Genomic DNA, 15,594 nt, shown 5'->3' on the forward strand with positions numbered 1-15,594 from the left:
CCTGAGCCAACATCTGTTGCTAATCTTCCTTTTTTTTTCTTGCCAAAGCCCCAGTACATAGTAATATATCCTAGTTGTAGGTCATTCTAGTTCTTCTATGTGGGATGGCGCCACAGCATGGCTTGATGAGTGGTGCTGGGTCTGTGTCCGGGATCCGTACCTGCAAACCCTGGGCTGCCAAAGTGGAGCACATGAACTCAACCGCTCGGCAATGGGGCCAGCATCCTTTATTTATTTCTATACTTGGACAGTACTCCACTGTGTGGCTGTACCATAGTTTATTCAACTATTACCCTGTTGATGAACATCTGGGTTGTCTCTAGTCTTCTGCTTTTACAAACAGTGCTGCAATAAATATCTTGTGCATTCTCTTTTTCTTATTTTTGCCAATATATCTATGGGATTGATTCCTAGAAGTGAAATTGCTAGGTCAAAGGGTAAATGTATGTTTTTTGGTAGATATTGTCAAATTACCCTGTACATTGTATTCTGAGGCTTGTTTCTCTGTTGTTTCACCAACAGAGTATGTTAAATTCTTGGACTTTTGCCAATCTCAGATGAGAAATATTACCTCAGTGAAGTTTTAATTTGCGAAATGTCACTTTTTACCATTGAAATGAGAATAAAGAGGTAAGAAATGTTTTGTCTAGCTAATCTTCTCTTTAACTTAGCATTGTAATCATCACAGGTATATGAGCTACATCCAGGCTTCCCTGTGGCGACAGTATGAAGTCCCATTAACTTTTAATGTCCAAAGGGCAATAGTCTGAGGTTCCCTAAACATACTTTAAAAAGGACCAGCTATCCTAATGTCTCCCAATTATTTTGGGGAGTCTCCAAAGGGGACCTCAAAGGGAGCCACCATCCAGTCTACTGGCTGCAGTCACCATAGCTGGCTGCTGCCCCGCGCTCTCTCCTTGCTCTGCAGCTCCTGCTGGGGCAGGATCCCTGGCTGTGATGACGCATCAATGGGGCACACTGCTGCCGCGCTCATGGTGGCTGCTATGAGAACACCAACGCTGACCGCGCCCCACCCTCTGGCCACCATCCTTGGAGGTAACAGGACAATGCAGAATGGCTGCCCCCAACACCGTGCTACTATCTCCTGACCCCTCTAAACCTGTGCCATTCTCCTGAAGTGCGTCCTGAAGACCTCAGTCTGCCCCTGGCTTCTAATCTTTGTCCAGAATCTCATAAAGACCTTTATGAAAAGGGCTCCTTCCTTGGATGGTTCGAACCCCATCCAAGGGGCCAGAAGAACTGAAGCCCTCCTCTGCTCTATAAAACAAATGCCCCTGTGCGTGTGGAGGAACGGAAGCAGAAGCAGGAACATGAGCTGGAGTGGTTACCTACACTAACAGTACCTGGTTATCTGAGCGAATGGCCTCTGGTTAGCCCCAAATGTCCCGTCCGACAGGCATTACTGTGCATCTCACTACACAATTAGCCGACTCCTATTTATAATAGTAAAGCTGGAATTACTGATTGAAAATCAACTTAAATCAGTTTAAAAGGCAAAATAACTGCGAAAGTAGACAAAATTACTTGAAAATGTAATATAAATCATCCTGGAGTGCACAAACGTTAACAATAAAACTCCTAGTCATTTGCAAGACTCATTTTTAATCAGTGGTCTCTCAGAGATGTATTGAGAATCAAGGAGAAAATTTAAAATCTTGGAAAACATTGTTAAACAAGCAGAGTAAGCTGTTTAAATGAATCAGGAAAAGTACGCTTTTGGAAAGAGTTTTTTTAAAAATACATAAAATAATCCTAGGACTCATAAATATTGCAATTCTTGCCCCACACTCTTTCATTGAAAAAAAATCATGGTAAGTGAAAAAAATGCTTAAAGGCTCAGAAAAGATTGCCAGCATTTTTTTTTTTTTTTACCATTTACTGCTTCATTCTCTGTTGTCTTTTTCGTTAACTGGTTGCTCTGTTTCATAAGCAATCAGCCTATTTATTTTTCAATGACTCTGAGCCACTTTTGTTAAGTGCAGACAGCGCATGAGGGGTCCCTGGGCTCCTGGCACTTCCTGTCCCTGGCAAAACAATGTGACCCTTTGCTCGGACGTTCTGGGAGCGTCGCTGAACTCAGTTTCAGTCTAGGTTTCGCCAGCCATTGAAGACATTTCGTAGGTGTTGTGTGGTAACCATATCTCAATGTGTCTTGGCAGGAGGAGGGGACCCTCAGGCTGTTCTTGTCCATCCCGCTGGCTTACAGATTGCCCGAGGGTCTTGGACCCGGGGGAGGAGACATCAGGAAGCGACTCTGCCCCTGTAGACATTGTTCCCATCCCGGGATGACCAGTGTCAGGTGAGGTGGAAATGGTCACCCTCAAGCCTCGGGAAGGAGATCTTCCCTTCCAATCCTGGCTCAGACCTAGGGCCCAGGTGCGGCAGGCTCCATTTCCGCTGGGGATGTTTCTTCTCAGTTGCACCTCATCTTGGTGACTCTTTGTGGCACAATTCCCTGTCCAGGTCACCCTACCCCTCACTATTTTCACCCCGTTTCTGCGCTCTTTGGGGTACCTGCAGGGATAAGGGTGTGGCAAGAGAAGCATCTAGGATGCAAACTGTCAGCATCAGCCGCGTCTTGGGGGCTGAGGGGCAGCGCCTCCTGACCAGCGACCTGCCCCTCCACCTCATACAAGTCTTGGCCCTGCTGCAGGCCTTGGCTCCAATCCTCAGCCTTGGGGTTCCAGGACGGAAGCGGGGACCGAGGTGATGCAGGATGGCCGCCCACTTACATGGAACGCTGCCATAATCTGCAGCTCTCAGAGACCCCTGGGTCTGACCATGGCCTTAAGAAGTCCTCAAGTCTATTTTTCTGCCTGAAAATAGCATCATACCTGAACCACTGTGCATTTAATTCCTTACTTTTCTAAGAGAGAAACAACCTAACAATTTTCACCCATAAAGACCACCTAAGGGAGAGACTGACATGAGGATTCAGGAAGCTTGGGCATCACGCCATCACTGGCTAGGTAAGTCTCCTTGGGATTCAGGTTCTCTGTAAAATCCACAGGAGTTGGACCCAGTGACTGTTCCTTTTCTCTCTGTCGTGTTTTGTGGTATATGACTCTTTTACTCTGGGAACTATCCTGATAGGATAGTATCTTTAAGCCAAGTGCCTGTGGGCTGTGGCTGGGAGCCTGGGAGAGCACAGGTGCACGGGGTCTTCTACCAGCACGTGCCCTGGCCAGGTGGTTTCTTATTAAGACCTTGTTAGTCCCAAGCAATGGAGATTGGAGGGGGAGCACTGGTGATCCCCAGAGGCACGTTCTCAGGAAAAGCATCAAGTTCGGTTCTGAAATGAATGACGCGCTCACAGATTCAGGACCAATCAGAGCTTCTCCATCACACTTAAGACGCCTCCATGATTCCAAGAGCTGCGGAATTGGCGAAGACGCGGCTCCCCAGCAAAGCTGTGGCTGAGCCCGTGAAATCAATCAAGCCGCCGTGTTTATGTAGTACAGTGTAGAAAATAGATGATTTTAATTGCTAATTGTTCTTGAGACCCCTACCAAGATATATTTTTAAAATGTGGCCTAAATGTTCTCCTCAACAGGCGCGGTGGAGGAATTACAGTGTATTCAAAGGCTGACATGCTGCTGATTGAAGAACAAAGAAGAGTAATCAAGGTTGGGTTTTTTTTCCTGTGGCTTTTAACATTTACAAAGAAAATGATTTCAAAGGGTACGTGCTAGAAAGAAACAAGCTGTAAACAGTTACCAATCAGCCAAATACTCCGATTGCTAAGAATGTTCCCTCCACCCTCACCTCTTCCCACCCCCTCCCCCATAATCAGCATCTCACTGTAACAGGAATTACTCTTTTGTTCAGGACTCTGGGGAAGGCTATGAAGGGTCAGACTCAGAGGCATCCTGCTCTCAGAGACCGCAGGACCTCTTGGAAACTTCACAGACACAAACCTCCCTCCCTGACAGGCATCCTGCCCACGGGATGCCCCCATTTCAGATGAAATGGGCTGAAGCCTCTCATCCCGGCCTGCCGCAGAGGCCACCTTCCCATCCCTGCTCCCCAGAACTAGGCTTGATTGGCGGGGATGGAGCGGGGGCTCCTCAGTTAGTGCACTTTAATATGGAAGAAAGGTCAGAGAGTATGAGGAGAGGAACCTGGACATAGAAAGCAAGCCTGTGGACGACCCATTCTTTGAAGAATTCCTCACTTGCTGGTGTCTTGAGAAAATGACCTTTTCCTGGAGTCTTGGAGCCCCCGTGGTGTCTCATGGGACACGTTACAATGTCAGTGGGTCAACAGACCTGGAAATCTCAAGGTCACTGGTAACATGTTCAAATCACCCTTGTGTCATGGGGGACAGATAATGCTGTTTGGTGCCTATGCCAAGGCAGAATTAAGCCATGATAACCTTTGAGAAACATCCTTGGGTTATTCGTTTTTTTGTTTTTTGGTTTTTTTTTGGGTGAGGAAGATTAGCCCTGAGCTAACATCTGTGCCAATCTTCCTCTATTTTGTACGTAGGTTGCCACCTCAGCATGGCTGAGGAGTGCTGTAGGTCTGCTCCAGGGATCTGAATCCATGAACCCAGGCTGCCAAGGTGAAGCATGCTGAACTCAAGCACTACGCCATAGGCCAGCCCCTTTGGGTTATTCTTAAGGACAGGTTTTCTTAAAATCCCTCAGAATAATGGTGCGTGGCAACAAGCCTATAACTATAGGAAGAACACCTTCGGAGTCATCAGCCAGCCCTCAGAGTAGCTCTACACCTTTCTAAGTGCATGAGTGCCTACAGCTCACGTCTTAAAGTGAGGTTTTAAGCCAAGCCTAACCTTATGATTCAGGACAAGATGTCAACACTAGTGGCAATGTGACATGTGTCTGCTCCATCCTGTCCTAAGTCCAACAATAGCCAACCCACCTATGGAGGTCCTTCAATTAGCCCCAAAGAAACCATGGATTAGAGGAATGCACAAAAGCTTAGCAGAAAATTAGAGAACAGCAAGAAGGCACTCTTTCTACAAAAAGCAGCCCTGCATCCTTGGCTTCACTATTTCGTTTTTCATTCTGATTATTTTTTTTCCAAATTCAACTAATCTCTGCCATTTCCCCGGGATGGAGTATTGATTCTGGTTTACTGTCTTGGTTGAGGGGGCTTCCACTTGAACCTTCTGGTCACACTTGTCCTTACTCCACAGGTCAGAGAAACAATGTGAGGTCCCACCAGCTGGGAGGGATATCCATGCTGATTAAGTACTCAGGGACAGGCAAAATGGGCCCAGGTGGGTCCATGGACTAAGTGGATGGCTTGTGAGATGAATTTGGGCCAGGCCCATTTGTCTCTGTATCCCTACTCTGTGACCATGATGCTTTTGGGTTCCCTGGAATCAGTGACAACTGAGATCCCATATGCAACAGACCTCAAAAGTTGGAGGTTTTTTCCTCTCCATTTACTATAGTAAATGGCCCTATGTGCCTTTGGGGAAAGATTAGGGGAATTAGTACCACCCTCAAAGACTTAAAGAATAAGGAGTGGTGTCCCCAATATGTCTCCATTTAATTCATCATATTGGAAAAAACAGATAGGTCATGGTATATTCAGACTCAATATTCTTTTCCTCACTCGCTCCTCTTCAGCCATACTGGCCTCACTGTTTCTAAGGAACATTTGCTCCACATGACCTTTATAGTGGGGGGTTCCTTCTGCCTTCCTCATCTCCAGGTCTTTTCATGATACTTTCTCAAGGAGGCATTCCTGACTACCCTATCTAAAATTGTAACCCACCCAACATCCTATCCTTCTTCCATGCTTCATCTTTCTCCATAGCACTTAGCATCATCTAAAATTTTATTATCTTTATTAATTTATCCTATTGCCCAGCTCCCCTAGTAGAATGGATGCTCCAAATGAGAACAGGAGCTCAAAGATTTCATCTGTGTTGTTGACTGCTGTGTCCCTGGGACCTAGAAAAGAACCCAGCATATGGCAAGTTCTCCTTAAAAATTTGTTAAATAAACAATTGAATGGATGAGCAATGCTGTCTTAACCACTCCCCACCCCTACGCAGCCCAGCCTTCTCTGAATGCTTGGTGCCCTCACTCCCTGTTACAGCCCCACCCCCACCCCCCCCAAAATGCCTTGAAGATTTCTCGTATTGTCCTGTAGGTCCAGCAATGTAATTCGAAAAATCAATGTTTCATGCAGATTGTGTTTTGTCTTTAAGTGGAGGGACCTTCAAAGAATCTCATTTTTCATACTGATCAAAATGAAAGCTGAATTATTCCTTTAATATCCTGTTGAATTCATTTTGTTAGTGATTTTCTTAATGTTTTCACATCTATTTTCTTAGGTGAAGTTGGTTTATAGATCTCCTTCTTTTTGTGTTACCCTCTACCTTGGACAGGATTTAATATTATTGTTATATTTTCCCAAATATTAAACCTATGTTTTTCCCTCCAGTCCCCACCCCAGGGGAACTATGTGACCAGCACAGGAATTACTGGAGGTTTGAAAGAACTCGTTAATGAATCTCTCCAGGCCCAGAGTCATTTTTGGGAGGCAACCATGAAGAATTTATAAAGTTTCCTCCATGCATATTAGTCTATTCAGATACTATAGATTTTCCTACAGCAATTTTGGTAGTTTAATATTTTCTGCAAAAATCATACATTTCATCAATATTTTTCAGTTGAGCTCTACAGAGTATGTTTTAACAATTTTAAAAGTTCCTGTATCTGTTGTTATAGCCCACATTTCATTTCTAATTTTAGTTCAGATGAATATTCTTTTCCTCTTGATTAAAACTACTAGAAGTTTGTGATATATTGTTGTTTTTCAGAGACCTATTTATTTGATGTTTTACCTTATTTCTCTCCTAATGCATTAATGTCTCCTTTCAATTTGTCATTTCTTTATCCTATTTTCCTTAAGATTACCTTATTCTTTTTTAAAACTCCTTTAAATGAATCTTTTACTTCATTTACTTTCTCTTATAAATAAGACAAGCATTTAAAGCTGTGAATATAGAATTAACAATATCATATAGTTTTTGATTTGTAGTATTCTTATTTCCTAAATATTATATAACAAAGAACTTGTCTGATCTTTGTCCTGGGTTCCTGGAGTGGGGCTTCTAAACTTTTGGAAATTCCTGAGTAATACGTGTGTCTGTTACTCATGACAGGCCATTGGACCATCCCTGAGTTTATGCTAAGGAGATGACTCGGATTGAAGATGGTCATGCTGGAAAGACCAACCAGGTGATTAGAGGGTTTCGGCTTTGACTCCCATGATATCAGCCTGACCTCCTGACCTCCAGGGAGGGGAGGGGGAATGGACACTGAGTTCAATCACATGGCTAATGATTCAATTAATCACGCCTATGTAATGAAACCCCAATAAAAACTCTGGATACCAAAGCTCGAGTGAGCTTCCTGGTTGGTGAGCATATTGATGTGCTGGGAGGGGGATTCCATCCTGCTTCCACGGGGAGAGGGCACAGAAGCTCTGCATTGGGACTTCATCCTATGTGTCTCTTTACTGACTGGTCTTGATTTTTATCCTTTAGAATAAAACTGTAATAATAAGTGTAATACTTTCCTGAGTTCTGTGATTCTTTCTATTGAATTATTGAACCTGTGGGGGTTGTAGGAGCACCCTTGAATTTTCAGCCACTTGGTCAGAAGTGCAGGTGGCCTAAGGACCTCCAAACTTGTGGCTGGCATCTGACACAAGGGCAGTCTTGTTGGGCTCTGTGCTCCAAACCTGTAGAGTGGGTGCTAACTCTGAGGGTTAGCACCTGAGTGGCATTGCAGCATTGTGGTCAATGTGTTATTTAATATTTTATCTTTTAACACAAGAATATAATGCAATCTTTTTGCTCTAGTAATTTGATATTCCTTCCAGATCTTAAGGTACAAGTTAAACTAGTCATTTATGGGGTGTTTTGCTTTTTGTTGTTGTTGTTAACAAAGAGCAGCAGATGTGTAACCAACCCAACAATGCATAATCCAATGATTGTTTCATCAATCATAACTTAATTCTCTGTAGTTATTCAAACAAGACACTGGTTTCAACTTCTTTCTGACCACATCTGTTTTTTTACACTCTGGGTACGTGTGCCAATTTCATGGTGAGTGGTAGGCATGAAGTTCCTGGATATGAAGTTAATCTATAAAGTCGCTAATCCAATAAAAAATGATTAAGTTTCTCTTCTGTGGCCAAAGGAAATCATATTTGGAGAATAGACGAAAATATTCTATTAAAGTATTATCATTCCTCCACATGCATTACTCAGTGCTTCAGTGTGAGAGTAATTACACAGTCAGTACTTGGTTGGAGTGGCAGAGGCCTCCAGAAAGCTGGGAGGACTAGGGCCGCAATAACTGTTTCTATTGTTAGGAAAAGTCTTTCTTAAAAGAAAATATAGTAAGAGTGAAAACTTAACAGATATTGTGGCAAACTCCCCTGAAATCAGGCAAACCACCTTGGGAAAAAGTGCTACAGAAGAGACCACTGAATGGGGCAGAGGGACTCTTCTGATTAGTCAGCATCTTCTGAATTTTCTTTTCTCTACTTTCTTAGTCTAGGGGATTATATTTAAGATGCTATGAGAGCCCAAGGGCCTCAATTACAGTCTCTGGCAATTAGAGTGACCTCAATTTCTGTTTTAAGTTGAGAAAGATGCAAAGAAGAAGAGAGGGAGCAGAGACAAGTAGAGTTTCCCCTCTGGAAAGAAATAAAGAGAAACAAAAATGGAAACCAACATTTACTATCAAGGAAAAATGGCCACCATATAAATCTACAACTTTTCTTCCTGGAATTCCTTCTTTTCCAGAATAAATACATTTCCTCAAACTATTATACAGAAATAAAAAATAAAATATGAGAACCCAGCTGACAGGCATAATAAAATTGGCATCAGGGATTTTTTTAACTGGCAGTATAAGAGCTAGCAAATGGAACCTGTGGTGCTTAATGATTTATATTTTTTACAATATGATGATAACCAGCTGTTAATGATGATTTATATTTTTGTAACATGATCTTGAGTGGCAATAATATAATGACTATATTTTAAAACCTGCTAAAGTTTGGGAGCCAGAAGATAGCACATAAATTGTATTCATAGTCAGCATCCAGCACAAAATATCTTGAGTCATCAAACACCAGAGGATGAGTCAAAAAGCCATTAGTGCCTCTGCCGAAACCACCGTCTTCCAGTAATTCACCAAAATGATGAATACAAAGAGAAAGAGGAGAGGAACCCGTTATATGTTCCCTAGGCCTTTTGGAAAGTTTGATATTGTAGACACCAAGGGAATGGGCAGTCTTCAAAAAGGAGTGCCCCTTAAAAAAGACAAGAAATCACAAGTGTTGGAGAGGATGTAGAGAAACAGGGACCCTTATACACGGCTGGTGGGAATGTAAACTGGTGCAGCCACTACGGAAAACAGTATAGAGATTTCTCCAAAAATTAAAAATAGAAATACCATACAATCCAGCTATTCCAGTTCTGGGTATTTAACCAAAGACAACGAAAACACTACTTTGAAAAGATATATGCATCCCTGTGTTCACTGCAGCATTATTCACAATAGCCAAGACTTGGGAGCAACCCAAGTGCCCATCAATGGATGAATGGATATATACAATGGAATACTACCCAGCCATAAAAAAAGACAAAATCATCCCATTTGTGAAAACATGGATGGACCTTGAGGGTATTATGCTAAGTGAAGTAAGTCAGATGGAGAAAGACAATTATCATATAACTTCACTCATCTGTGGAAGATAAACAAACAAAGACATACACAGATATGGAGAACAGATTGGTGGTTACCAGAGGGGAAGGGGGTGGTGAAAGAGGTAAAGGGGCACATGTGTATGCTGACGGATGGCGACTAGACTTTTGGTGGCGAACATGATGCAGTCTATACAGAAGTCGAAATAAAATGATGTAATCTGAAATTTATATAATTTTATAATCCAATGTGACCTCAATAAAAAAAAAAAAAGACAAAGGAATGCCTCACCAAGTTACCACAGCAAAACTGGAAGAGTCTACAATGTTACCCAGCATGCCTTTGGCATTGTCGTAAACAAACAAGTCAAGGGAAGATTCTTGCCAAGAGAATTAATGTAAGTATTGAGCATATTAAGCACTCTAAGAGCCAAGGATAGCATCCTGAAACACGTGGAGGAAAATGATCAGAAAAAGAAGGGAGCTAAAGAGAAAGGGACCTGGATTCAACCGAAGCACCAGCCTGCTCACCCGGAGAAGTGCACTTTGTGAGAACCAATGGAAAGGCTCCATAGCTGGGGGAATCTATTCCCCAAGAATTCATGGCATGACAGGTGTTTAAAAAAAAAGACTTCTGGATTAAAAAAAAGCTATTAGGTGTCGAGGAAATCACAGTACAAATTCATCTGTTAAAGACCCACCTGCTATGGTATTTCTATGTTCCATGTTAAGGCCAACATATATTTTTTTGAAAAATCAAGAAGGCAAAATTCACGTTGACATTCTTTGATAAAAATTAAGGAGTCAAGACAAAGTTCTTGTCCACCTCATCTTTGACAATACTCAAGGCCCTGTAATTCAACTGCCACACTGGTTTTCAGTCAGTCTTAGGCAAAGGACCCCTTTGAAGATCTGATAACTGTAACAAAACCTCATCCGAGAAAAGCACACATGACACATTTTCTTTTAAATTTCAGAGGTGCATGAATCCCCTGAAGCCCATGAAAGGATCTCAGATCTAGACGTGAAGCCACAGGACACAGCTGTGAGAATTGTATAGCCTGGAAATTTTTTTTTTTCCTTTTTCTCCCCAAAGCCCCCCGGTACATAGTTGTGTATTCTTCGTTGTGGGTTCCTCTAGTTGTGGCATGTGGGACGCTGCCTCAGCGTGGTCTGACGAGCAGTGCCATGTCCGCGCCCAGGATTCGAACCGACGAAACACTGGGCCGCCTGCAGCGGAGCGCGTGAACTTAACCACTCGGCCACGGGGCCAGCCCCCTGGAAAATTTTTAAATTAAGAGTTGGCCAATAGCCTTTGGCTTCAGAAAAATTTTTCAATGATGAGCCTTTGAAATATCTATTTTTAATCTGTGTAGCTTCCTGGTGAGCTCTTAGGACATATCAGCTGAAAAATGTATAACATTATTGAATACAAATCCAATTCAAGTTCTGGAGGCTATGCCAAAAGGCAGATACACCACTGAAAAAAGTACTGGTAACTAAGAGTCCTCCATCTGAGGATAATGATTAAGACGCCTTCAGATGACTATGCCCCCGCAGAAAACAACTATAAATGGACATAATACGAAAAGCAGCTACCTGAAGGTATTGGAGAGTGAAAGGAAGCAGCTTCTAGTGAAGGAGCTTCTTGAAGAAAGGGCCGTGGGGAGCTATACAAGCAAGTTTCATCTGCCCAGATTGTAGCCTGAGGAGGAGTGACGTCTGTGTGGCGGTGGGGAGCAAACAAGTTCTAAATAATCACTGGGTCAAAGAAGAGTCATGGAGAATATTAGAAAATATGGTGTATATATTATATGACAATATATCATAAATATTATATTATATCACATAAATATGACAATGAAAATACACATATTGAAATTTGTGGGATGTAGGTAAAACAGGGTATACCGGGAAATTTATAACTTTAAATACCTATGTGGCAAAAGCAGGAAAATCTAAAACTCAATGATCTAAGCTTCTACTTTAAGAAACTACAAAAAGAAGAGTAAGTGATGCCCAAAGCAAACAAAAGGAAGGAAAGATTAAGAGTAGAAATTGATAAAATAGAAAACAGAACAACAAGAAAACCAAAAGCTACTCTTTGAAACAAATCCAATAAAACTGATAAACTTCCAGCTAGACTAATCAAGAAACCGGAAGACACAAATTCCCAATACTAGGACTAAAAGAAGGAGCCCCAGTACACATCCTCAGACATTAAGAAGACAGGAGAATGTTATGACAAGCTTTTGCCAATAGTTTGACAATCTAGATGAAATAAACACATTCCTTAAAAGAAACAATTTACCAAAAATAACTCGAGAAAACTTGACAGCCTTATATAAATTAAGGAAATTGAATTCATAATTTAAAACCTTCCCACATAGAAAACTCCAGACCCAGATGACTTTACTGGTGAATTCCACGAAACACTTAAGGAAAAAATAACACCAATCTTGCAAAAACGTTTTCATAAAATAGATGAGGGAGCATTTCCCAGCTCATTTTATGAGACTAACATTACCCTGATTACAAAATCAAAGACATCACAAGAAAAAAGAAATACAGAGCAATATCACTCATGAACATAGACATGAAAATTCTTAACAAAATATTAGCAAATAAAAACCAATGGGATACAAAAAGGATACTATACATCACGTCCAAATGAGCTTTATCCCATAATGCAAGGTTGGTTTAACATGAGAAAATCAATCAATGTAATTCACCATATTAACAGAATAGAGGAGAACCATATCAGTATTTCAATAGATGCAGAAAAAACATTTGATAAAAATCAACACTCTTTCATGATAAAATCTCTCAGCAGCTAGGAATAGAAGAGGTCTTTCTCATCTGATTAAGCTCATCTATGAAAAACCTACAGCTAACATTATAATCAACGATGAAAGATTTAATGTTTTCTACCTAAAATCAGGAACAAGGCAAAGCAAAGATACCTACTCTTACTAAGTTGATTTAACTTTGTACTGAAGGCCCAGGTAAAGAATAAGGCAGAAAACAGAACAGGCAAATTGAAAAGAAGAAGTAAAACTGTCCTATTTGCAGACAATATGATTGTGTATGAAGAAAACTCTGAGGAATTCAGAAAAAAAGCCACTAGGATGAAAACAAGTCAGTCAATTTAGCAAGGTTGCAGGATACAAGGTTGAAACACAAAAATTAATTGTATTTCTACATAACAGCAATAAAAAATTTAGAATATGAAATGTAAATAACAACTCAATTTATAATAGCATTAAGAAAATTCAAATAGTTTAGGATAAATTTAACAAAATATGTGTAAGACCCACACACTAAAAGCTATAAAGTATTTAAAGAAAAATGAAAGAAACTTAAATTAATGGAGAGATATACTGGGCTTATGGATAAGGGGAGTCAGCATTATTCAGATGTCACTCTCGGGGCCAGCCATGTGGCCGAGTGGTTAAGTTAGTACATTCCACTTCAGCGGCCCAGGGTTTCACTGGTTTGGATCCCGGGCACAGACATGGCACCGCTCAGCAGGCCACGCTGAGGCAGCATCCCACATGCCACAGCAAGAAGGACCCACAATTAGAATATACAACTCTGTAATGGGGGGCTTTGGGGAGAAGATGAAGAAGGAGAAGAAGAAAAAGAAAAAAAAAAGGTTGGTAACAGATGTTAGCTCAGGTGCCAATCTTTAAATAAAAAGATGTCACTCTCCCCAAATTGATCTAATATATTCAATACAATCACAATTAAAACTCCAAAAGTTTTTTTGGCAGAAATTTAAGATAATTCTAAAATTGATATGAAAATACAAAGGAACCAGCATAGCCAAAACAATTTTGAGAACGAATAAAGTTGGAAAACTCATACTACCTGATTTTGCAACTTGCTATAAATCTCTAGTAATCAACACAGTGTGGTATAAGTGCCATAAAGATAGACATATCAATGGAACAGAATAGAGTCCAGAAATAGATCCACACTTATATCCTAAATTAATTTTTGGCAAAATGTCAAGGAAATTCAAGAAAGTCTTCAACAAATGATACTAAGGCAATTGGCTATCTGTAGGGGGAAAAGAGGAAGTGTTGGCAAGGATGTGGAACAACTGGATGTTCATCTGTTGCTGTTGGGAATGTGAAGTGGAAAAGCCACTGTGGAAAAACATATGGCAGGACCTTATGAAGTTAAACGTATATTTCAGTCCTAGAGAAATGAAAACATTTATCCATACAAAGGTATGTATGTAAATGTTCATAGCAGCATTATTTATAATTGCCAAAAGTAGAGGCAACCCAAATGTCCATTAACTGGTGAATAGATAAACTGTTTACCCATGGATACACTACGGACTAGCACTCAGCAACAAAAGGGAACAAATCACAATATAACACGGATGAATATTAAAATCATTAGGCCAAGTGAAAGGCTCCAAATACAAAAGGCTACATACCATGTGTTTCCATTTATATAGAATTCTAGAGAAGGCAATGCTATAGTGACAGAAACATCAGTCGTTGGCTGGGGTCAGGGGTGGGGAGGGATTAATTACAAAGAGGCATGGGGGAACATTTTAGGTAAAGGGAATTCTTCTATATCTTGGGCGGTAGAGGTTACATGATTGTATGAAATTATTAATGTTCAGCAAATTGTTCACTTAAGTACGTTTTACTGTATATAAATAATTTAAAAAATAGGAGTCCTTGATTCTGATTGTAGGTAATAGGAACTAGAATAATGGAAAGAGGACTGGACATAGGGTCTAGAAACCTCTGTTGTAGTCCTGCCTTGGTTTCTTAATCATTATCTGATTTTGAGTAATTCACCTAAGCTTCCTGAACTTCCACTTCAAATACAAAACAGCAATAAACATACTGTCTTTGTCTTCCCCACAGGGACGTTTGTGAGGGCAAAGTTAAAAGGCTTTGGATACTAAAAATTTTGTGCTATTATCCAGCAGGAATGAAGGAGTCAGCAGGATACCAGCACTCTCATCCAGAAGAACCAGAACAGCTCAGCAAAACACAGGAATTCTCCCTCCGTAGGCAGCACAAACTTCTGAGGTAACGAGAAGTAAATAGGCTAAGATTCTGTATTCGTTTTCTATTGTTGCTGTAACAAACAATCACAAACTCGGTGGCTTAAAACCACCCATACTTATTATCTCGCAGCCATGTAGAAGTCTAGAGTGTTCAGTGGGATAAAACACATGTTGGCAGGGCTGTGTTCCTTTCTGGAGGCCCTAGGGGGTAATCTGTCACCTTGCCTTTTCCAGCTCCTAGAGGCTACTCACATTTTCAGTCCTTGGCTTGTGGCCCTTCCTCCGTCTTCAAAGCCAGCAATGCAGCATCTCTCTGACCATTCTTCCATCACACAGCTCTCTCTGACCCCAGCCAGGAAGAGTTCTCTACTTCTAAGGTCTCAGGTGATCAGAACGGGCCCACCCCCATAATCCAGGGTGATCTCCGCGTATCAAAGTCCTTAACTTGATCACATCAGCAAAGACCCTTTCACCATGAAAGGTAATGTATTCATGGGTCTGGAGATTATGATATGGACCCCTTCGGAGAGCCATTATTCTGCCTACCTCAACTCCAGAGAGGGAAGAACCCCACAGAGCCACTTCTATCCTAGGATCATTTGCCAATTCTGAACTCCTCCAAGAGCCTGAGAATCTGAGCTTTGTACTCACAAAGGGCATCTGCTAGGGGACATAGAAATGAGCAGAGCATTTAGCAGAGAGTTGGATCCCTCAAGTAAATGGCTTGTTTTCCTCTCAGCACATTTGATGACTATGGGATCTGTGTGGGTCAGGATGCTAAAACCTTATGTGGGAAGCCTCTGAAAAGCAGAACATTATTTTTCAGCAG

The sequence above is a fragment of the Equus asinus genome, chromosome 29, assembly GCF_041296235.1.
Source record: "Equus asinus isolate D_3611 breed Donkey chromosome 29, EquAss-T2T_v2, whole genome shotgun sequence".
Classification (NCBI taxonomy): domain Eukaryota; kingdom Metazoa; phylum Chordata; class Mammalia; order Perissodactyla; family Equidae; genus Equus; species Equus asinus.